Source organism: Oryx dammah, unplaced genomic scaffold, assembly GCF_014754425.2.
Source record: "Oryx dammah isolate SB20612 unplaced genomic scaffold, SCBI_Odam_1.1 HiC_scaffold_6, whole genome shotgun sequence".
NCBI lineage: Eukaryota > Metazoa > Chordata > Mammalia > Artiodactyla > Bovidae > Oryx > Oryx dammah.
This window is the reverse complement of record NW_024070190.1, coordinates 6848478-6871772: the sequence shown is the minus strand read 5'-3', so window position 1 is coordinate 6871772 and position 23295 is coordinate 6848478. Positions and strand designations below refer to the sequence as shown.

The 23295-nt window shown below is 41.5% G+C and overlaps 1 protein-coding gene across 1 annotated transcript in view; it reads right to left on the bottom strand.

Moving 5' to 3' along the window:
- The window catches only part of LOC120865417 (lysosomal-trafficking regulator-like), a 164800-nt gene extending 149090 nt beyond the window's left edge, over positions 1 to 15710 (bottom strand). The window contains exon 1 of the mRNA XM_040242693.1: positions 15621 to 15710. The gene's annotated coding sequence lies outside the window, so the exon portion shown is untranslated. The remainder of the gene's footprint in view (positions 1 to 15620) is intronic.
- Between the last annotated feature and the right edge of the window lie 7585 nt (positions 15711 to 23295).

Below are 23295 nucleotides of genomic sequence, written 5' to 3'. Positions count from 1 at the left end.
AATATCTGCTAATCTAGGCTTTACCTTGTAAATGTTTGGTCATACTGGATATATTAAATAATAACTATCAGAATGATTCCCAACTACAGACTTAAGACAGAAAGTTTACGATGATATTATTTACATACCAAATTATTTTCTTCTTACAAGTAGCCTACTTGCTTTTATTCTAATTGAAGTATAGTTGATATACAATAATATTACATTAGTTTCAGGTGTACAGCATAGTGATTTAATATTTTTATAGATTATCTTCCATTTAAAGTTACTACAAACTAATGGCTATATTTTCCTGTGTTGTACAATATACCCTTGTTGCTTATCCATTTATTACATATATTTATTAATATAAGCATGTTTACAACCTATGTTATAGTGGAAAATAAATATTTTCTTGAGAAAATCGAATTAAAACTTGATAGTCATTGAATATGAAAAAGTAAAACATATTTCATGGGCTTATTTTTATAAAATGCTTGGAATTTAAAATGAGAATTAAAGGGTGTGACACTTCAACAAAGTTCTAAATTAAATAGCTGAATCGGAGATCCATAAAAACTACCTTAGTGATAATATAAACCTTTTTTGCAAGATAAATCACAATCCCATAATTACTTATAATTCACCATACTTGAGGATGATGTTCAACTTCCATTTAATGATTAACTTCAAAGAAATTATGACAGTTGTTTCAGATTATAGCTGTTGTTTAGAGCTCAGGCGCTTCTTGACAAATATTGAACTTGATTTTCTGAATTCTGCATGAAAGAATATCTGGTTCACAGTCAGGATGTCACACATTCTTATGAAGTTTAGACTGGTCTCCAGCTCCTTGAATACTAATGTGGTATTCATGGGAAAAAAAAATGTCATTAAGGCTTTGAACTCTGGACCCTAAGGAGTCTGAGTAACTACCCCAGTCCCCCTGGGGAACTGAACTGACAGTTCCAATTTGGATGGCTAACAACACACTTGTCAGGGCCCCCCACCCAGTACCCTGTCAAGCAAGGGGAGAAGGTGTTCCCACACATCCAAGTCACTTGGGGTGGCTCTGATGATCAAGGAAAGGGCTCCAAAAGCAGGGCAGCACGTGTGAGGCAAACCCTAGGGCTCTGAGTTAAGTTAAGCTTGACGACGTTAACACCAGCACTTCCCCAAACCTTCTTCCCAGGGTTCTCACAATGCCACTTTCAGGGACACTGTAGTTTAAACAACCTGGAGAAGAGCCTTATAGATATAAATACCTCATATAACATGGTCTGCAAAGGCAAGTCATTTCCAGTCTGAATAACTATCTTAACAGAGCCCCCTCCAGCACTCTTGCCTGGCAAATCCATGGGCGGAGGAGCCTGGTGGGCTGCAGTCCACGGGGTCGCTGAGAGTCAGACACGACTGAGCGACAGAGCAGCAGCAGCAGCAGCAGCAGCATCTCCCTCAAAATTTTCCATTAATAGATAAGAACTCTAAGGCAGACGGAGGTTCAGAGATTTCCCAAAAGTCACAGGGCTTTACATCTTCAGATTCCTATCCAATGTTCTTCCTAATACGGCATGAAATTTTTGAGAAACTTTGCATAGCCAAACCAAAAAAAGAATGCCTGCAATGCAGGAGACCTAGGTTTAATCCCTGGGTTGGGAAGATCCCCTGGAGAAGGGAAAGGCTACCCACTCCAGTATTCTTGCCTGGAGAATTTCATGGACTGAATAGCCTGGCAGGCTATAGCCCATGGGGTCACAAAGAATCAGACACGACTTAGTGATTAACACTTTCACAGCCAAACTATATCTTTTAGAATATTACCTGTCAGAGCATTCTAGTGATTGGGTCTGGCACTAAGTGTAACTATAATTAGGTAGTAATCATGCCTATCTGTCCTCCAGGCAATATATCCTGCCATCCTAAACTTCTCAAGGTCTTCTACAGGTTCATGTTATCATTTTCCATGCTTCCTCATGTCTCATTCACATCAAGAAGTGAACTGAAAAAAAGAAAATTCTGCTCCTCCTGGAAAGAAGTATTTATATTTTACCAAAAAGTAACACCTTCCACTCTAATGGGGATTGCAACATAAGAGGGATAAAAGTTGACTGGCTCTGACCTAGTGTTCCATATTAAATATATAGGACTATATAATAATCCTTAACTAGTAAATGTGGAGGAAAATTTGATTGGCTCAGAAAGGAGAGGTCATCCTGGCTCCTTGTACAAAAAAGTGGCCAGGAAATAAAGGAACCCAGGCACAGTGTAGCAAGGCAGAATTTTAATGGAAATTCCAAGAAAGTCACACCCAAGTGTATCATACTAAAGCCCTTCAACAAGCAGTTCGTTTTCTCTAAAACAAACTGGACAAACAGATAACTCAAAAGATTACCTGTTCTTGATCCTGAGCACCATAAAAGAATGGGAATTTTGAGACACTGTGGCTGCACCAAAAGGAGCGACAAAGGCCCATCAAGTAAATCATCTCTCCGGGCTGTACATTTCTACTAGGAATAATTGTGCGAGAAGTTTTATAGTGAATAGCTCATCCATCTTCGTAACAGATCTCTAGATTTTTACAGAATGATAATGATGGTGATACACCTAATACCTACCATGATTAATTACTACACATTGGGCACTTCCGTAAACACTCTATTGGAGTGATTGGTTTAACCCTCATATACTCTTATCTGTCACATGTTGGTAATTGAAGCACAGTGAGGTTAGGTAAGTGCTCAAGGTCACAGAGCTATAAGTATCAGAAGCAGGATTCAGAACCAGGCAGTCTCTCTGTATTCTATCAAATTTCTCTTCTTCAAAACATTGACTCCTCCCTCCAACAAATCAGCTCTTCCTTCCTCATTCCTATTTCAGTTAATGGCCTCTACCCAACCACTCATGAGAAAAAAAAAAAGAATGGCACTTCATCTGGGGCCTAGTCAATTCCTCCTGACAGCTGGCTGGTTCGCCTCTGCATCTCCTACTTGTTACCTCTGTGACCTCAGACTTGATTTCCTCTAAGTCTCAGCTTCTTATCTATGAAACGGAGTTCCTAAGAGCACCTCGAGTTGTTGTGAATGTTAAAACTAAATGAGATAGCACTCTGCCTGGCAGACTGTGGAAAGATCAATAATTGTCAGCTGTTATGATCATCACCTTGAATCTGGTCCTACCCCTCTCATCTTATGATGAAGCATTCTCCGGTCCTCATCTCTCTCACTTGCAATACCAACAACCTCTTAATTGGTCACTTTTCCTGGTGTATTTCCATTCAGTTCAAATTCTACAACTGCTAAAAATGTCAGCCACATTTCTTAAAATCATAAATGGCACTCCAATTCCTAGGGAATAAGATCCTAATTCCTTATTATCATGCTATAGAATTTCCTCCGCTATCTTTTTTTTTAATCTCTCAACACATCTCAAAACACAATGTACTATGCCGTAATTCCCCCTAAAAGGTTCTCAACATTATTTCACTGTTTGGTTTTTTTAAAATTATGTTGCTGTTAATTACCATTACTTTTCTAAATGCCTGTATCTTAGGACTCACTACATTGTATTACAGGATTACACTGTTTCTTTCAAAGCTAGATTATACTTTAAGAAGGGAAATCAGGTCTTATTTGTTTTAAAATAAGTCAAATAGTAAGAGCTCAATAAATAGAAACCAATTCATTTAATACTAACTTTGACAGTAAACATTTTGTTACTCAAATTCCTTTATGAAATATTCCCACACCTAAAGCAATGAGAAATACAGACACATTTACAAAAGCCTTTCTCCATTCCACGACAAGAACTTAATGTATTAAGGAAAGTGCTACAGAAACACCTAAAAACCTTTACTAAAATTTTTTAGATTAGAAACAAAAAACTTCAGCAATAACAGTGTAGATGTTTATTCTTCCTATGTTAAAGAGTATGATTCAGAGTTTACAGTTTCAAAGTTCTTTCAAATCAACAGTAGACATGGTGGTTTTCCATACCTCCTAAAGAAACACACACACACAAAATCCTGGAGCCTTATGCTAAATGTGAAACAAAAACAGTAAAAAATAATTTATAGAGTGACATCATAATGATGAACAGTTTTTAACATATATCTTGTATAAGGTAAAGGCCTACAAAATAAGCTTCAGAAATACTGAACACAGATATTGACATGCTTGAAAGACTTCTTGCAGATGCAGTTGTACTAGTTTCCTCATTCCTCTAATTCTTACAGACACAATGAAAATTAGCTTCCCTTCTAAAGAAAAAAACTCAGCGGAGGCAATTATAGACAAATGTGTTTACTGTTACACAACATTTCACATCAAGAAAAACAACAGTAAGACTAACTGAGATCTGGTTGCTTCATCTGCTGTTCTCTAACCATTCCTGAGGATGGACAGATAGTAGGAGAGAAGGGCACAGGGACTGGCAGTGATAGAGAACAGAAGTAAAACAGAAATATATATTAAAAAGTTTCTGAGAGAATGCATTTCAGATTCAACCTACACTTTACACTGCTTTTCAACCACACTGGTATCATTACAATCTAGTTTCTATCACTGTGAGCTGCATGTAGACATGAGCAAAGAAAAAGGGTTAAAGTTACACGTGACCTACATACTAGAAACCAAACACCATTGTTTTCCATGCCGTATAAGGCATCTTTTGGCTCTGGGATTACATTTTTAAAGTGTATTAAAATATTCAAGAATTTGGTGGTATAGGAGAAAGAATACTAGACTAAAAGTCAAAACACTTTGTTTTCTGTTTTGCGTCAAATTCTTTAGGATCTCAGGCAAAGTGCTTTTCTGATCCCCATTCTTCTTATACATATTCAAACAAAGACAAAAGCAGATGATCTCTAAGTATTTTTTAGGCTATGGACTTTTGTAACAGTACAATAGTCAGAAAATAGTAATACTGTAATGCTTTTGAACTGTGGGGTTGGAGAAGACTCTTGAGAGTCCCTTGGACAGCAAGGAGATCCAACCAGTCCATTCTGAAGGAGATCAGCCCTGAGATTTCTTTGGAAGGAATGTTGCTAAAGCTGAAGCTCCAGTACTTTGGCTACCTCATACGAAGAGCTGACTCATTGGAAAAGACTCTGATGCTGGGAGGGATTGGGGGCAGGAGGAGAAGGGGACGACCGAGGATGAGATGGCTGGATGGCATCACTGATTCAATGGACATGAGTTTGGGTGAACTCCGGGAGTTGGTGATGGACAGGGAGGCCTGGCATGCTGCAGTCCAGGGGTCGCAAAGAGTCGGACACGACTGAGCGACTGAACTGAACTCAATAGTCATATAGTAACAGTAAGCATCAAGATTAATTTAAGATTAAAATTACGCATTCTAAATGTTTCCTTAAATTGCACATCATTAGGTTTTGTCAAAACCAGAGATGCTATTTAAAAAAAAAAAGATGTAGAGAAAATAAATACATTTCAGTAATATGGAATGTATGACTTTAGAAATAGTCTCCGAATTTTTTAAATAAAGCTAACAGAGAAAAGCAAGAACAGTTATCAACCTTACTGTCTTTGGAAGCATCATTAAGAGGAAATCCAGAAAATGGCAAAGGATTTTAATCTTTAATAGACTAAAATAAAAGTCATAGTGTATTAAAGGTTCAGATAAGTAAATATCAAAAAGCAGTGTAAGAGTGAGCTGACAAATATAAACAGCTGCCCTACAAGTCACACCAGCAAAATTTCCTTTTACCATTGGCCAGGATACACTGATTTTTGCACTTCAATGAATGAATATTCAGAAGACGTAATAATGAATGCATTTTATGAACTGATTAATGTTCTGCTTGCCTTTCAAATAAAGCACATAGTTATAATAAATGAGGAACCCATTCTCACCATTGTTTTAATTTTACACTCATCTAAACTCTGTATAATAATTATGTTGTTGAAAAAATATCTATGCAATTAGGGCTTCCCTGGTAGCTCAGACAGTAAAGCATCTGCCTACAATGCGGGAGACCCGGGTTCAATCCCTGGGTCGGGAAGATCTCCTGGAGAAGGAAATGGCAACCCACTCCAGTACTCTTGCCTGAAAAATCCCATGGGTGGAGGAGCCTGGTAGGCTATAGTCCATGGGGTCCCAAAGAGTCAGACACGACTGAGCGACTTCACTTCACTTCACTTCATGACTATTACTCTTCAACCTAAGGAACCAACACAAGTGAACTACAAAATTAATAAGAATTCCACTGCAGCAAATTACATTTTGATCAGAACAAATTTAAAGCGGGAAGAAAAAAATTAATATATTATTATTGCTCTTCACACGTTCATAACAGAAAACACATATATAGATGTGAATTCACTTTTGTTAAATAGAAATTACCAAAACCAGTGAATCCAGCCAAGAATCAAATGTAACCACAACAGAAAACAAATATACTTAACCAGAAAATATTTCCAATGTACAAACACAGTTAACTTTTTAAAAAGTTAATAAGTGAGAATTATGAGAACAAATCCATAGATAATAGCAAATCCATTCTAATAACAACCTTGGAGGTGGAACATGGTTATATTATTCCAAAAAAAACCACAGGATTAAAAGTAGAGGGGAAAAAACAGAAACCTAGAGTTAATCCACAACCTAGATGTCACTTTCCAATATTTCATCCAAATTAGGAATTCCCTCCTTTCTATAAACACTCTCCACCCATTCCAGCTTCTGACAAATTATGGTTATTATGAAATTTGTCTTCCTTGATCTAAAATATTTCTTCCTCTCACTTTCACCCTTCTGATTACTACAAAATTACTGACTAGACATTATTAGGAGGCACTGCTAGCACTTCCATTTTCTTCTCAGTTTTTAACCCTTCATCTCCATTGGTTTTTTCTCTGCCTATGTTTAAAAAGAAAGAAAGAAAAAAAGCCTGTTGACACCTTCCTCTTTCAAGATTACTCAAGGGTAATCTGCACTGGAAGTAGTCTTTTCACCTTCCCCCCTGCCCCCCACCACACATACACACTCTGTGCACGGCAGCTTGGCTTTTGCCCATACCACTCTACTGAAACTATTCAAGTCAAGACCAACAATAAACTTCTAACTGCCAGACTCAATGAAACGGATATCCTTATCTTGTTTGACCTCTCTGAGGAATATGAGGCACCAGTCAGTCTGTCAGTTCAGTCACTCAGTCGTGTCCGACTCTGCAACCTCATGGACTGCAGCACGCCAGGCCTCCTTGTCCATCACCAACTCCCGGAGTTCACTCAGACTCATGTCCATCGAGTCAGTGATGCCATCCAGCCATCTCATCCTCTGTCATCCCCCTTTCCTCCTGCCTTCAGTCTTTCCCAGCATCAGGGTCTTTTCCATGAGGCATGCTGCTAAGTCACTTCAGTCGTGTTCGACTGTGTGACCCCATAGACGGCAGCCCACCAGGCTCCCCCGTACCTGGGACTCTCCAGGCAAGAACACTGGAGTGGGTTGCCATTTCCTTCTCCAATGCATGAAAGTGAAAAGTGAAAAGGAAGTTGCTCGGTCATGTCCGACTCTTCGTGACCCCATGGACTGCAGCCTATCAGGCTCCTCCATCCATGGGATTTTCCAGGCAAGAGTACTGGAGTGGGGTGCCATCGCCTTCTCCATCCATGAGGCATATGAGATTATTAATCACTCATTCTTAAATCTCTCTTGTCTCTTGACATGTGTGTGTTCGTGCTAAGTTGCTTCAGTCATGTATGATTTTTTGTGACCCCGTGGACTGTAGCTGGCCAGGCTTCAGTCTGTAGCCTGTACAGCCTACAGTCTGTCTATGGGATTCTCCAGGTAAGAATACTGGAGTGGGCTGTCACGTCCTGCTCCATCTCGTGACATGGAAGATGCTAAACCTCTTTTGGTTTTCCTTCTGCCCCTCTGACCTCTCCTTCTGTATCCTTGTCTGGATGCTTCTTCACCAGCTCCTTCACATTGGTGAGCCTCTGCATTCTCCCCTCAGCCTCACTTCCCTTTGTGTTCTTTGACAATCTCATCCATCCAAGGTTTCAGGTACCATCTATATAATAATGGCTTCCAAAATTTCCTCTAGAGATGAATTCATAACTTCCTTCAAATTTCCAGACCCTTATAGAACAAGACATACCCAGAACATTTCAGGGCAGTATTGTGGGGTTAGAGAATAATCTTAGGCTAGTAAGCTCCATTCACGTGCCTCTAATTCAAGGCTCAATTCATTTCCCAACATCTACAACCGCTTTCCAGGGCGGTATGTCATCAGGTTACCAATGACTGATATGACTAAATACCTCGATTTGCCCAGGACAGTCCTCCTTTATGCTTGTGGTCCCACAGTAATTATTGATGTCTTTTCATTTTCAAAATAACATCTGTTTAGTCAATACATTATATAATCAGCCTACCTGCCACCATCCTTTCAGATTTTTAATGCACATCTAGATGAGTCCTCCTGGCTCAACTCTGAATTCTTTACTCCCTACCATTAGAATCCCTAGTTCTGTTGCTAAGAAACTTCCCTATATCCTCTACCTCCACACAAGAGGATCACTTCATCTTCTTCTCTTAATAAATCACTATGCACACCCAGACCCCAGGCCAGGAAGACAAGTCACTACCATTCTGGTTTCCAAAGGTGATTTGGACATTATTATCCCACTCCATCCCCCTTTAAGGCTATAACTATCCCACGGAAGGAGGAGCCTGGTGGGCTGCAGTCCATGGGGTCGCACAGAGTTGGACACGACTGAGCGACTTCACTTTCACTTTTCACTTTCACACACTGGAGAAGGAAATGGCAACCAACTCCAGTGTTCTTGCCTGGAGAATCCCAGGGACGGGGGAGGCTGGTGGGCTGCCATCTATAGGGTCGCAAAGAGTCGGACACAACGACTTAGCAGCAGCAGCAGCAGCATCCCACTCCATCCCCTTTTAAGGCTGTAACTATAGTTACAGTTGTCATTGACTGACCTTTGAGTCATTCATTTATTGAGAACTTTGTCATACAATTCCTGTCTTCCTCTCCACACAAGATCTGTTATTCCAGGGCTTCACTACCCATGAGAAAAATTAATGCCAACACACTAGGATTTAGAGTACTTTGACTTCCTTTTCTTCAATGACCCCTACTTGGCAGAAGGCCAGCCTGATTTAGGAGTTGGGCATAAGAGTTCTGGGGCTAGAAAGACTCAGGTACTTCCAAGCTGTGTGCCTTGGGGAAAATTACTTAATCTCACTGAGCCCCAGTTTCTTCATTTGTAAAATGGAGCTCCTAATATGTGCTTCACAGGATGGTTGTGAAAAATAAGTTCGATTTATTATTAAATAATAATAATGCTCACAGGTTTATTATGAGAAGCTCATAATTAATCTATAAGAAGCATTCAGTATAGTGACTAGCACAAAGCACACAACAGTTGCTTTTATTAGTATTATATTGTAATTAGTGCTACTCGTCTTGGCTACCCACCATCATTGGTCATACTTTGGCTCTTATTTCACCTGAAATTGTTCCAGCACAAGAATCTTAACTTTAGGACTCTCACATCACATTTTTCCATCTCTCATACTCCTTTACTTCCACTAATCCTACAGCTTACTCATTGGGATTCTTCATCCTCTTCATTCTCCACATTTATCAGCCCGGTCATGGCTTCACTTTCTTCCTTAATCAAGCAGGATACTTAAAAGTTCAGCCCTTCAGTTAACAACTTCATCACCACCAGTAATCCCTTGACTTCACACCACCCTCTACCCAAGTTCTCCATCATACCTTCCTTTCCAATCCCCATCCAGGTTGAGCCTATTTGCCTTCTGCTCTGTTACAGGAACTGCTGGAGAAAACTGCTTCAGCATGGACAGCCTCTTTCTATATTTGTGATTGCAGGGGCGTTAAACACTATCAGCGATTAGGTCGCTTGTCCTTGGTCAAGGCCACTTTCCAATCACAATGGTAACTTTTCCTTTTCCCACAAAAATACCCCAATCCATGTTCTTCCTTCTCAATCTCAGCAGATAACCTTGCTCCACAGAAACAAATGAAACTATCCTAGCTACTCATTTGTCTCTGTGTCTACTCCTTATATTCTTTTCTTTTAAGGAATATGCATCACTACTTTTCTTCAGGATAACCCTTCCACCTGTGCACCTGTACTCTGTTTCCGAATCCTTCCACTGCCTCTGAGATTATGTCTATTATCTTCTTTCTCTTGTGACTTCAATTTTCTCTCCTTTTCAATAGCCCCTTTCCTTCAGTCCACTAAAGTATCCTTTTTCTTCCATGTTTAAAGAAAAACAAAGCTTACCTAATCACATCTCCCTGCTCAAATCTCCACCCACTGTCCTCCCTGCTTTACCAAAAGTATTTGAAAGAATATATTTACTGAATGAATGAAAACTTTTTTACTTGGTTCAGACTTCTCTCCTGAGCTCCAGACCTACATATGTTAAAATTTTAAATTATATATGACTCATTCCAGATTCAGTTTCAAGAAACAAAACAGCTACTTCACCAAACTGATGTTAACTGATGTTGTTAACATCTCCCTATCTACTCCTCTCTGTCTTTTTAGAATATCGATTACTAGCATCACCACTGGCACCCCACTCCAGTACTCTTGCCTGGAAAATCCCATGGATGAAGGAGGCTGGTAGGCTGCAGTCCATGGGGTCGCTAAAAGTGGGACATGACTGAGTGACTTCACTTTCACTTTTCATGTATTGGAGAAGGAAATGGCAACCCACTCCAGTGTTCTTGCCTGGAGAATCCCAGGGATGGCGGAGCCTGGTGGGCTGCTGTCTATGGGGGTGCACAGAGTTGGCCACGACTAAAGTGACTTAGCAGCAGTAGCAGCAGCATCACTATTCACCTAATCCAGAATCCTTAAAGCCCTCTCTGATTCCTCCCTCTTCTTCCCCTACCTCATATCTAAACAAGTCCTTGCTAAAATCTCCCACAAAAGTGAAAGTGTTACTCACTCAGTCATGTCCAACTCTTTGTAACTCCACAGAGTGTACACCTACCAGGCTCCTCTGTCCACGGAATTCTTCAGGCAAGGATACTGGAGAGGGTTGCCATTCCCTTCTCCAGGGAATCTTACCAACCCAGGGATCAAACCTGGGTTTCCTGTACCGCAGGCAGTTTCTTTACCATCTGAGCCACCAGGGAAGCCCCAAATCTCCCATATGTGTCCCCTTTGTGTCTCCCCAGGATCCCTAATGTTGAGGCCCTCCTCCCCTGATAGTACTTAACAGGGATGATGCGAAGGTTAAATGAGATGCTAAATGGGAATGCACTCTGTAAGATGTGAGGCACTCACAAAGATTATTTAATATTATTATATCTTTGGCAAAATGAGCATGAGGTTAGCATAATATGATGTATTCTTTAAAAATCAATTCTGTATCTTAGTAATCAGTAGTTTATTTTCTAATCACAAATCACAAAGCATCTGTTTGGCAATCTGGTCTACAATTTTTATAGAAATCAGTCAGTGCCAAGATGTTTAATGTATAGTTTCCAGACTTCACCTCCTCACACATTTTTTTATTTAAAATGTGCAACTCTTTGGGTTTCTGGCAAAAATCTTCTATTCTCTTTACTTTTTATAGATGAGTGGCAGTAGTTGTAGAGAATATGTGTAGTACTTACTCTACCTTATTATTCATCTATTTCTTCCACTTATCTAAAGTGGCTAAAAGTTCTCTAATTTCCTGATCTCTCTTGAGTTTCGACTTCAAAGAATCACATTTGAATGGAATAATGACTAGCCTTTTGGAAAACTGATTTCTTTCTTGGCTAATTAAGATGATTACACCTTTTAAACACTACTCTTTCATATTATTAGATAAGATTTTTCTTTCTTTCTTTTTTTTTTTTGTCTTCCCAGAAATTAGGCTTGGATAGCATTCAAAATTTCCCATTGTCTCAATTAAAACAAAGCCAGGAGAATTAAGAGGCACAGGATAAACACCGGTGAGAAGCAATAGCAAAGAGAATACAGACACCTTATCAACTCTAAGATCAGTTTATAGCTATTTATGTATGGATGTGAGAGTTGGACTACAAAGAAAGCTGCATGCCGAAGAATTGATGCTTTTGAATTGTGGTGTTGAAGACTCTTGAGAGTCCCTTGGAGCACAAGGAGATCCAACCAGTCCATCCTAAAGGAGATCAGTCCTGAGTGTTCACTGGAAGGAACTGATGTTGAAGCTTAAACGCCAATCCTTTGGCCACCTGATGCAAAGAGCTGACTCACTGGAAAAGACCCTGATGCTGGGAAAGCTTGAAGGCAGAGGGAGAAGAGGACGACAGAGATTTAGATGGTTGGATGGCATCACCAACTCAATGGAGACGAGTTTGGGTAAACTCCAGGAGTTGGTGATGGACAGGGAGGCCTGGTGTGCTACAGTCCATGGGGTCGAAAGAGTTGGACGCGACTGAACTAAACTGATTTTTATATACTTATGTAACATACTTATCTAATGTATTTTTATATACTTTCATATGTTTTGGTTAAAAATCTTTTTTAAAATATTAGTGTATTACTGGGATTCTGAAAATGTTAAGGGGTAGACCTTAAATTTTAAGACCATAATATATTTTTCATACAAGTTGTACAGATCAAATTCTATTGCTCCAAATACTGCATAATTTGATGAAGATCTCCACCGAATATGTGATGGCCCATTTATGTCAAGTCATCTTTAATGAAACAGAAGAATTAGGATAATCTTTGTATATTACTGACTACTAATAAAGTATTAAAAATACAGGTCATTTCCATTGTAATTTACAAATGGCCAAGTGAAGCCACATTTGATAACAAGATTCCTGAAGCCTGAAAAAATTCTTGAACTTAAGCCAGGTATCCAAACACAATTCAGAAAAAGGTTAATCAGATGAAATTGTTCAAGTTAGATACAACAACAAATGAAAAATGTATTCAGAAATTCTGGATTATATGGCTTTCTCTACAACTGAAACAGATGCTCTAAGTGCATGCAAGTAAAAACAAAGCTACATGTGATGAAAAAGATGATTAGGTTGGTCCAAAAGTCTAGAAAGAAAATGAGTATGAAAAAAAGTTGGCAGTTCATGGTTGAACATATTAAGTCCCTATTATAGTCAAGATAACACAGAAGGGTTTTCAATACAAAGTCACTGGGTCTACTACTACTAATCTCCACTTGGAGTCTAATTTCATTATTGTCTAACCAACTCCTAACCTTCTCTCAACCAAGTTGCTCCTCTCATGAACCTCAACTCAATATATGTCTACTCCATTTATCTACTTGCTCAGGACAGAAATTCTGGTATCTTTTAAGTTTCCTGTTGACTTTACCCTCAATTTATTAAAAAATCAACCACTCCACCAATTCCACTATGGTCTAAGGTACAACCTCTCTGGCCTGGATTATGGGAAGGGTCCTGGAATTGACATCACTGCTTCTGCCCAACACCTCACCCCACCCCAGATAAAATCTATTCTCCATCCAGCCACCACAGTGACCCTTATAAAAGGCAAGTCTGATTATATGTCTTCTCTATTCAAAAGGATGAGCCCCCTTCTCCCTCAGAGTGGAAGCCCAAGTCCTTCAAAGGCCTACAAGCCCTTGCACAATCTGATTCCCCATTTCCACTTACCTCTCTTCTGCATTTCCACTGCTTTTACTTTGCTCACTCACCACAGCCAAATCAGCCTCTGCTGTCCTCAAATGCGCCCAGTACACTCCTGCCTCTAAGCAGTCTGCTAGTGCCTTTCTTTCTGCTTGAACACTCTTCCCTCAGAGAGGTGTAGAGATTGCCCTTTCACTTCCCTGTAGTCTTCTAGGGCTCAAATGTCATCTTCTCTAGGAAGTTTTCCTTGGCTATCTCTAATTAAAGCTGCATGTCTCTTAGAGAACAGATCTGTGGTTGTCAAAGGGGAGGGGACAGAGTGGGAGGTTGGGGTTAGCAGATGTAAGCTAGTATATGGATCAGATAAACAACAAGGTACTAATGTATAGCACACAGAACTATATTCAGTATCCCATGGAAAAGGTATTTTAAAAAAAGAATGTGTGTGTGTGTGTGTGTAAAACTGAATCACTTTGCTGTACAGCAGAAATTAGCACAACGTTGTAAATCAACTATACTTTGATAAAACAAAATAAAACTGCAAGTCTACCACATCCATGCTTTTTCTCTATAGTACTTAACACCATCTGACAAAGAACATATTTTATTATCTGCCATCCCCTACTAATGCAAACTCCCTGCTGGAGAGGGTATTTATCTGTTTAGAAAACTGGTACACAGTAGGTACTCAAAAATATTCACTATATTCACATATAATCTTATAGCTTACAAATTCACTTTAATGTAAATTAAATTATATAGTAACTCATTTTCTCCCTATGCTCCCCCACTTCTCCAAATTTTCCAATCTTTGTAGTAACAACGTGGATGACAACAAAGAGCTGTCAGAAGAAAAAAAAAATGTTGCTGGCTACTTGAAAAGCTCTTTAAAACAGATCCCGCGTATTAATTAACTACATTTATAAGATGAGGGCACAAAGTCAACATCTTTATTAGCATAAGGTTCCTGGGTGTGGAAGTTTAAAGTAACAGAGCAGAATAGCCAAGGATCATCAGGAAGAAAAGACCAATTCAGTTTGTGCCATCAATCTGCTAAGCAAACCCCAAGGAAAGTGCAAGCTGAATTCAATATTCAAGGAAACATTCTGGTCTGGATTCAACACCAAAGTATTCAACACGAGATTCAACTCTCTTAAAATGTTGTATCTGTTTAAAACAACCTCATCAACTACCAAGTGCTATCACTGGGTGTGTATGGTTGTTTTGTTTTGTTTAACCCAGTAAGACCCAGAGCTAGGAAGCGTTTTTTAAAGCCTCTATGCTTACCCGCTCCGCCACCAAGCAAACAACTGGCCTCCACACTGTGGTGCGGGGGTCTCCCTGGGTTATTTCCCATACAGAAAATTATACAGTTATAATCCCACCAGAGGCCAACCCGCACCTCAGACAAGGCGCCAATGATGCCCGGGACAGACGGCAGATGTCTCAGAGGATCCTCTGAAGTCTCTCGCCCGGGCAAAGGGCTTTACAGGCAGGAAAAAAAGCAGCGGGCTGAGGCGCAGAGGAGATGACAGGTGGGCGAACACCCGCGGGGCAAGATCTTACAGCGCGACCCGCAGGGTGGTGGCGCCGAAACTGTCAACTCCAGCCGTCAACCTGCCGGGGTGGGCCCGGCCCGGGTGCAAGTTTTGCCGGGGTACAGGATAACAAATGCAACCGAGATCGCGGCAAGTCGCCGCCAGCCTGCCTGACCTCCGCCCTCCAAGCGCCGGGAAATAAAGTTAGTGGCCGCTGGCCGCCGCAAAGGTCCAGAGAAGCCGGGCAGAGCTCGCGCCCGCGGCTCAGGTGCTGTCCCAGGCTGCCCGGGCGCGGCCGGGAGACGTCCCGGAGCCCCAGAGCCGGAAAGAAGCCTCGGGCCGGCGCGTCGAGGCCGAGTCCCCCGCGCCCTCAGCCCTGCCACCGCGACCCCCAGCCGGGGCTGACTGCCACCCCCACCGCCTTCCCTGCAGGCCACCGATAGGGGCCGGGACCCCTAACAGCGGCCGGCATGCCCGGGCCCGGCGGCCGCCTTTACCTGCTCTCTGGCCGCCACTGACGCGCGTTCCTCCTCACCGGGAGAATCCCGAGTCGACGCCGCTGACGCCGCCGCCACCACCGCCGCAAATTCCCCACCCCCCGCCCCCCCCGGGGACCCCGGGAACCGGGGGCGCCACCCCCGCCCACCCCCCGTCCGGCCCCAGACTCGCTCCTGCGCTTGCGCACTTGCCAGCCTCGCGCGTCCCGAGCCCCGCCCCTCGCCGGTAAGGCAGCGCCAGCGTCGCAGGCGTAACGCATGAAGGCCGGAGCCAATGAGGAAGAGAGGAAGGCGGGCCGAGCTCCCGGGGTGGGGTCGGGGCTGGGGCTTTCTCCTCGCGGCGGGGTTGGGTGGCTGGTCCCGCGTCCTCGCTGTTCCAGGGCTTTGCGAGGCGGGTTGCGTCACACCTTAGGGAGAGCCTGCTCTGTTTGAAAAGCACCAGGTCCATGCGTAGCGTCCTCTCCCTCCGTTCAACATAATCATACTGTGCCCCTTCTCTGGGTCCGGAGGATGGGAGTAGAAGAAATATGGGAAGGGGTTGGGAGAGGGAGAAAGGGTTACCCACGAGGAACTGTGCCCTTCCTCCGGGGCCTGGAAAAAAGAAACATTTTGCAAAGGTTACTGTAGGCTTATTACCAAAACGTAAAGAGGTGTACGAAGCTACTTTAGAATTAAGTGCAAAGGTGTATGTTTAATCCTCTTCACACACAGTATTAGGCAGTGTGCACTGACAAAGTTGTGTGTCTTACAATAGCAGTGCCTCCAGAGGGTGGGAACCGTAGGTTAAATATAAGAATATTTTAGCTTCATCACTGACTGTCAGGTCCAGCATATGGCTGACCAGGCTACTGATGCCGTGGTTTGGCATCACCACCTAGTCACTGTGGCTGGCCTTGCGGTGGAATGTCTAAGATACTGGAAAAGAGCCTGAGCTTTGAGGCTTGAAAGTCTGGGGTTCAAGTCCTACCTAATACAAGGTACAGCTGATCCTTGAACAAGAGGGAAGCTGTTAGGGGCACTGGCCCGCTACTAGTTGAAAATCCTGCATATAGCTTTATAATCATTATCTATGGATTCAACCAACTTCAGATGGTGTAGCACTGTATTACAGATTTAGTGAACAACTTTTGCATGTAAGTGGACTGGTGCCCTTTCAAACCCGTTGTTCAAAGGTCATCTGTATAAGCAATGGTTTACTAATTGAAATGAACTGGTTTAGAATCAACAACTTTACATGGGACTCTAGAAATAATTCAGGATATTGTATCCCAAGGCTGTATACCAAATGCAACTTCCATCTGCTCCAGTGACTAAACAAGTAAATAGGTGCCCAGTGATGTGGTTTGAAGGAGCTCTTGGAGAAATCCCAGACTTTAAAATCTTCCCACTGACTTCTGAAGTTCAACCATTGACAGTTCACCCACTTCTTCCCACAATCTTTCAAAACTGGACTACTCCAGGGAAGGGCAATACATGAAATCTCCAGCAAGTTAGTGAAAGAGATGCTATTTACTTAACAAATATATAGTGACACCTACTTGTGTTGGTACTGTGTGCTAAGTGCCTAAGATACTTTGGTGAATTTCCCTGAATTCAGAGGAAGAGGAAGCCAAATGACCTATTTCACAGTTTTATCTGTAACAGAACCTGCTCTTATTTATACACCAACTTTCACACACTAATCTCAAAAACACCCTTTTTTTTTCTTTAATGGTCAGAAGAGATCAGAAGTGTCAATTAACAAGCTAGTTTCTGTTTCTCAAATGGGGAATAATAGACAGTCATGATTTTGTTAAAGACAAAGAGAACAAAACAGACTTTATATGACAATGGTACACAGTTGGCCCTCAAAGTATTATTTTCTTGTAAAAGGCACAAAGTAATGTCTTTTGTGACTATTCTTTTCTCCTTATATCTGAGTTATAAAGTATTTTAACCATAGTATTAATTCTGTATAAGAGTATCTTAGAACACAGATGTTAAATATACATATTAGATAAAACTTATTTAAAATATTTCAGATGAACACACAAAATAATGTGTAATCAAGCACACGCAATAGAAGAAAAAATAAAGACAAGTGATAGATATCTAGAAGGAAGCCCTACTTATGCATTTATCACATGCTGGAAAACTTCATAAGTGGGCAGTTCACCAGATAATTTGACTCTAAAATTAGTTTCTAAAGGGAGATTCTAAAATCAAGGTTTTAAAAGATGCAGTTAATGTATATGTGCATAATTTCACATCCAAGTCACCAGAATATGTAAAAATAATCATTTTGTGGCCACATGCATGTGTAAATCAGACCATGTCACATTTCTGCACAGAACCCTGTAGTGGCTCCCCATTTCACTCAGGTAAAACCAAAGTCCTTACAATGGCTTGCAGATTTCTGCACCATCTGGATCCCCACAACTTCATCTCTTCCTACTCTGACATCTTGCAGGCACACTGGCCTCTTTACTGTTTACCAACCACTCTAGATACATTCCTATCCTAAGGCCTTGGCACTGCCTGTTCCCTCTTCTTGAAATGCTTTTTCTCCAGAGCCACAGAGATAACTCCCTTACCGCCTTCCTTTCTTTGCTCAAATTTCATCATCTCAATGAAATTTACCTCAACACTGCCATTAAGCCTCAACGAGAGGGGACTCTGCCCATACTTAAGTCTCCCTCATATCACAAATACCATTGAGTCCCGCTCCCTGTACCAAATTCATAGGTTGGAGCCTTAACGCATATGTGACTCAGTTTGGAGACAGAACCTTAAAAGAGGTAATTAGGGTTAAATTAGGTCATAAGGGTGGAGCCCTCATCCAGTGGAACTAGTATCCTTATGAGAAGGGGAAGAGTCACCAGAATTTTCCACACAGGCATACAGGAAAGGCTATATGAGAACATAGTGGAACTATGGCCATCTGCAAACCAGGAAGAGCGGTCTCACGAAAACAAACTCTGCTCGAACCTTGATCTGGAACTTCTATCCACACGAATGATGAGAAAATAAATTTCTGTTGTTTAAGCCACCTAGGTTGCAGTATTTTGTTATGGCAACCCTAGAACTTATGAAATGTTATCATAAGAAATCCATGTTTACTATCCATTTCTATTCAAAAGTCAAGAGCGCAGGGAATCAGCACAGATTAAAAATTCACAAGAACCCTCATGGTAGCTCATTCAGAAGACCAGAAAAACAAAGGAAGAGTTCAAGGTATCAGAAAGTTCACAGAACAGAATATTACTTGACCAATTCAAAAGTTGGACCAGTCAGGTTCAATGTGAGGAACAGGTAAAGATTTACATGTGTTTCACTGCCTACTCAAAAGAACCCTGTGCTATCTAGTTCAGTTCAGTTCAGTTCAGTTGCTCAGTCATGTCCAATTCTTTGAGACCCCATGAATCGCAGCACGCCAGGCCTCCCTGTCCATCACCATCTCCTGGAGTTCACTCAAACTCACGTCCATTGAGTTGGTGATGCCATCAAGCCATCTCATCCTCTATCGTCCCCTCTTCCTCCTGCCCCCAAGCCCTCCCAGCACCAGTGTCTTTTCCAATGAGTCAACTCTTCGCATGAGGTGGCCAAAGTACTGGAGCTTCAGCTTTAGCATCAGTCCTTCCAAAGAAATCCCAGGACTGATCTCCTTCAGAATGGACTGGTTGGATCTCCTTGCAGTCCAAGGAACTCTCAAGAGTCTTCTCCAACACCACAGTTCAAAAGCATCAATTCTTCGGCGTTCAGCCTTCTTCATAGTCCAACTCTCACATCCATACATGACCACAGGAAAAACCATAGCCTGGACTAGACGGACCTTTGTTGATAAAGTAATGTCTCTGCTTTTGAATATGCTATCTAGGTTGGGCATAACTTTCCTTCCAAGGAGTAAGCGTCTTTTAATTTCATGGCTGCAGTCACCATCTGCAGTGATTTTGGAGCCCCAAAAAATAAAGTCTGCCACTGTTTCCCCATCTATTTCACATGAAGTGATGGGACCAGATGTCATGATCTTTGTTTTCTGAATGTTGAGCTTTAAGCCAACTTTTTCTCTCTCCTCTTTAATTTTAATCAAGAGGCTTTTTAGTTCCTCTTCACTTTCTGCCATAAGGGTGGTGTCATCTGCATATCTGAGGTTATTGATATTTCTCCCAGCAATCTTGATTCCAGCTTGTGCTTCTTCCAGCCCAGCGTTTCTCATGATGTACTCTGCATATAAGTTAAATAAGTAGGGTGACAGTATACAGCCTTGACGTCCTCCTTTTCCTATTTGGAACTAGTCTGTTGTTCCATGTCCAGTTCTAACTGTTGCCTCCTGACCTGCATATGCTTTGCTACCTAAGAAGATTCTTAATTTACATTCTTTCAGTAATCTCATACATGCCATTAGTTTGGACCATCAAAAAATATCCCTAATTCTACCTATCGCCACAAACGGAATTCACTAGTAGGACTGTAATTAACACTGAGGCATTATTTCAGGCCATCATTCACTTACTGAGTCTTTTCAGTGTACTTGTGATGTCTGAGGCTTTGAGATGCAGAGACAGATGAAAGACATTCTACTATGGAGAACAATATGGAAGTTTCTTAAAAAGCAAAACTAGAGTTACCATATTATCCAAGAATCCCACTCCTGGACATACATCTGGTGAAAACTATAATTTGAAAAGATACATGCATGCCAATATTCATAGCATGATATGGAAGCAATCTAAATGTCCATTGATAGATGAATGGATAAAGAAGATACATGTACATATAGATGTGTGTGTGTACACATACACACACACAATGGAATGTTACTCAGCCATAAAAAGAATGAAGTGCTATTAAATTTTTATCCTAAGGATCCCCAGGGATCCCTGTGGAGAGACATCCAACCCCCTCCCTGGGATCAGAAAAGACTTCCCAGAGACGCTGACTCTAGACTTGAGAGTTAAAAGCCTCAGTAGACTTCAGGAAGGGCAATTTTTTCTAACTGATTTTAGTGCTCCTGTGTGCATGCTAAGTCGCTTCAGTCATGTCTGACTCTGAGCAACCCTGTATGGACTGTAGCCTGCCAAACGCCCATGGGATTCTACAGGCAAGAATATTGGAGTGGGTTGCCATTTCCTTCTCCAGGGGGTCTTCCCAACCCAGGGATCGAATCTGAGTCTCTTAAATCTCCTGCATTGGTAAGTGGGTTCTTTACCACTAGCACCACCTGGGAAGCCCTAGTCTAGGGTAAAATTTTAAAAATGAGACCAATATAGTGAGTTTTTCCACAAAGTCAAGTTTATTCAATTCAAAAGGTTGTCCTCTATTCTGAAACTCTGCCCTTCCTACTTTTTGGAATTCAAATAACCTTTCTTTATGATATGGCAATTAGAGCCTGACATATGTTTAATGGCCTTTCTTGACCTTAATCGGCAATAAAAAGTTGGGAAGCTGATAGGTCCCTGAAAGAGTTTATTGTTTTGTCATTAGTATGGTTATTACTTTTACTTTTTCATAGACGTCTCTAAAATCCGTATGTCCAAAAACCGAAACAGGCCTGCAGGATGTTCTAAGCTCATGCTCCTCCATGGACCAGCAGCATCAGCATGTGAGAAGTCCAGAAACTAGGGCCATGCCCCAGACTCACTGAGTCATACCTGGCATTTCAACAAGATCCTCAGATGGCTTCTCTGCACACTAAAGTTTAAGAAGTACTCCTCCAGAAGAAGAAAGAACATATGTAAAAACCAGTGAGAGGGCAGACACAGAGAACAGACTTGTGGTGGCCAAGAGGGTGTGAGGTAGAGATGAATTGGGAGTTTGGTGTTAGTAGATGCAAACTATTATAAATAGAATGTATGAACAACAAGGTCCTACCATATAGCACAGGCAATATATACAATATTCTGTGATAAATCATAATGGAAAAGAATATGAAAAAGAATGCATATCTATGTATAACTGAATCACTTTGCAATACAGCAGAAATTAACACAACACTGTAAATCAACTATACTTCAATTAAAAAAAACTGGTGAGAGAGATAACAGGGCTTGAAGATCCTTTTTAAAATAGAAAGAGTAAAGGCCACATTTCAGGGAGGTTGACAGTGATGCTAGGAAGGCAGGTGGGTGAAGATGGCTAATATATCCCTCTGTTCCAACTGTATGCAGGTCAAGAAGCAACAGTTGGAACCAGACATGGAACAATGGACTGGTTCAAAATTGGGAAATGAGTACATCAAGCCTGCATATTGTCACTCTGTTTATTTAACTTATATGCAGAGTACATCATGGGAAATGCCGAGCTGGATGAAGCACAAGCTGGAATCAAGATTGCTGGGAGAAATATCAATAACCTCAGATATAGAGATGACACCACCCTTATGGGAGAAAGTGAAGAGGAACTAAAGAGCTTCTTGATGAAAGTAAAAGAGGAGAGTGAAAAAGCTGGTTTAAAGCTCAACATTCATAAAACTAAGATCATGGCATCTGGCCCCATCACTTCATGGCAAATAGATGGGGAAAGAATGGAAACAGTGAGAGACTTTATTTTGGGGGGCTTCAAAATCACTGCAGATGGTGACTGCAGCCGTGAAATTAAAAGACACTTGCTCCTTGAAAGAAAAGGTATGACCAATCTAGACACCAAATTAAAAAGCAGAGACTTTACTTTGTCGACAAAGATCCACCTAGTCAAAGCTATGGTTTTTCCAGTAGTCATGTATGGATGTGAGAGTTGGACTATAAAGATAGCTGAGCACTGGAGAAATTATGCTTTTGAACTGTGGTGTTGGAGAAGACTCTTGAGAGTCTCTTGTACTGCAAGGAGATCAAACCAGTCAATCCTAAAGGAAATCAGTCCTGAATATTCACTGGAAGGACTGATGCTGAAGCTCCAAAACTTTGGCCACCTGATGTGAAGAGCTGACTCTTTAGAAAAAGACCCTGATGCCAGGAAAGACTGAAGGCAGGAGGAGAAGGGGACAACAGATGAGATGGTTGGATGGCATCACCAACTCAATGGACATGAGTTTGAGCAAGCTCTGGGAGTTGGTGATGGACCGACTGACTGCTGCTTCAACTGACTGCTTCAACTATAGCCAGGTAGATAATTGCTCCCTATTTCAACCTGGTTGTTTCTAGCTAAGCTATGTCCCAATTTGCTTAAAATGTCTAGTCACTTGTTGAAGAACCTCAAAGCATAGGTTAAACTCTGTAGGACAAATAAATATCTTCAGTTCAGTTCAGTTCAGTTCAGTCGCTCAGTCATGTCCGACTGTTTGCGACCCCATGAATCGCAGCACGCCAGGCCTCCCTGTCCATCACCAACTCCCAGAATTCACTCAAACTCATGTCCGTCGAGTCAGTGATTCCACCCAGCCATCTCATCCTCTGTCGTCCCCTTCTCCTCCTGCCCCCAATCCCTCCCAGCATCAGCGTCTTTTCCAATGAGTCAACTCTTCGCATGAGGTGGCCAAAGTACTGGAGTTTCAGCTTTAGCATCGTTCCTTCCAAAGAAATCCCAGGACTGATCTCCTTCAGAATGGACTGGTTGGATCTCCTTGCAGTCCAAGGGACTCTCAAGAGTCTTCTCCAACACCACAGCATCAATTCTTCGGTGCTCAGCCTTCTTCACAGTCCAACTCTCACATCCATACATGATCACTGGAAAAACCATAGCCTTGACTAGAGGACCTTAG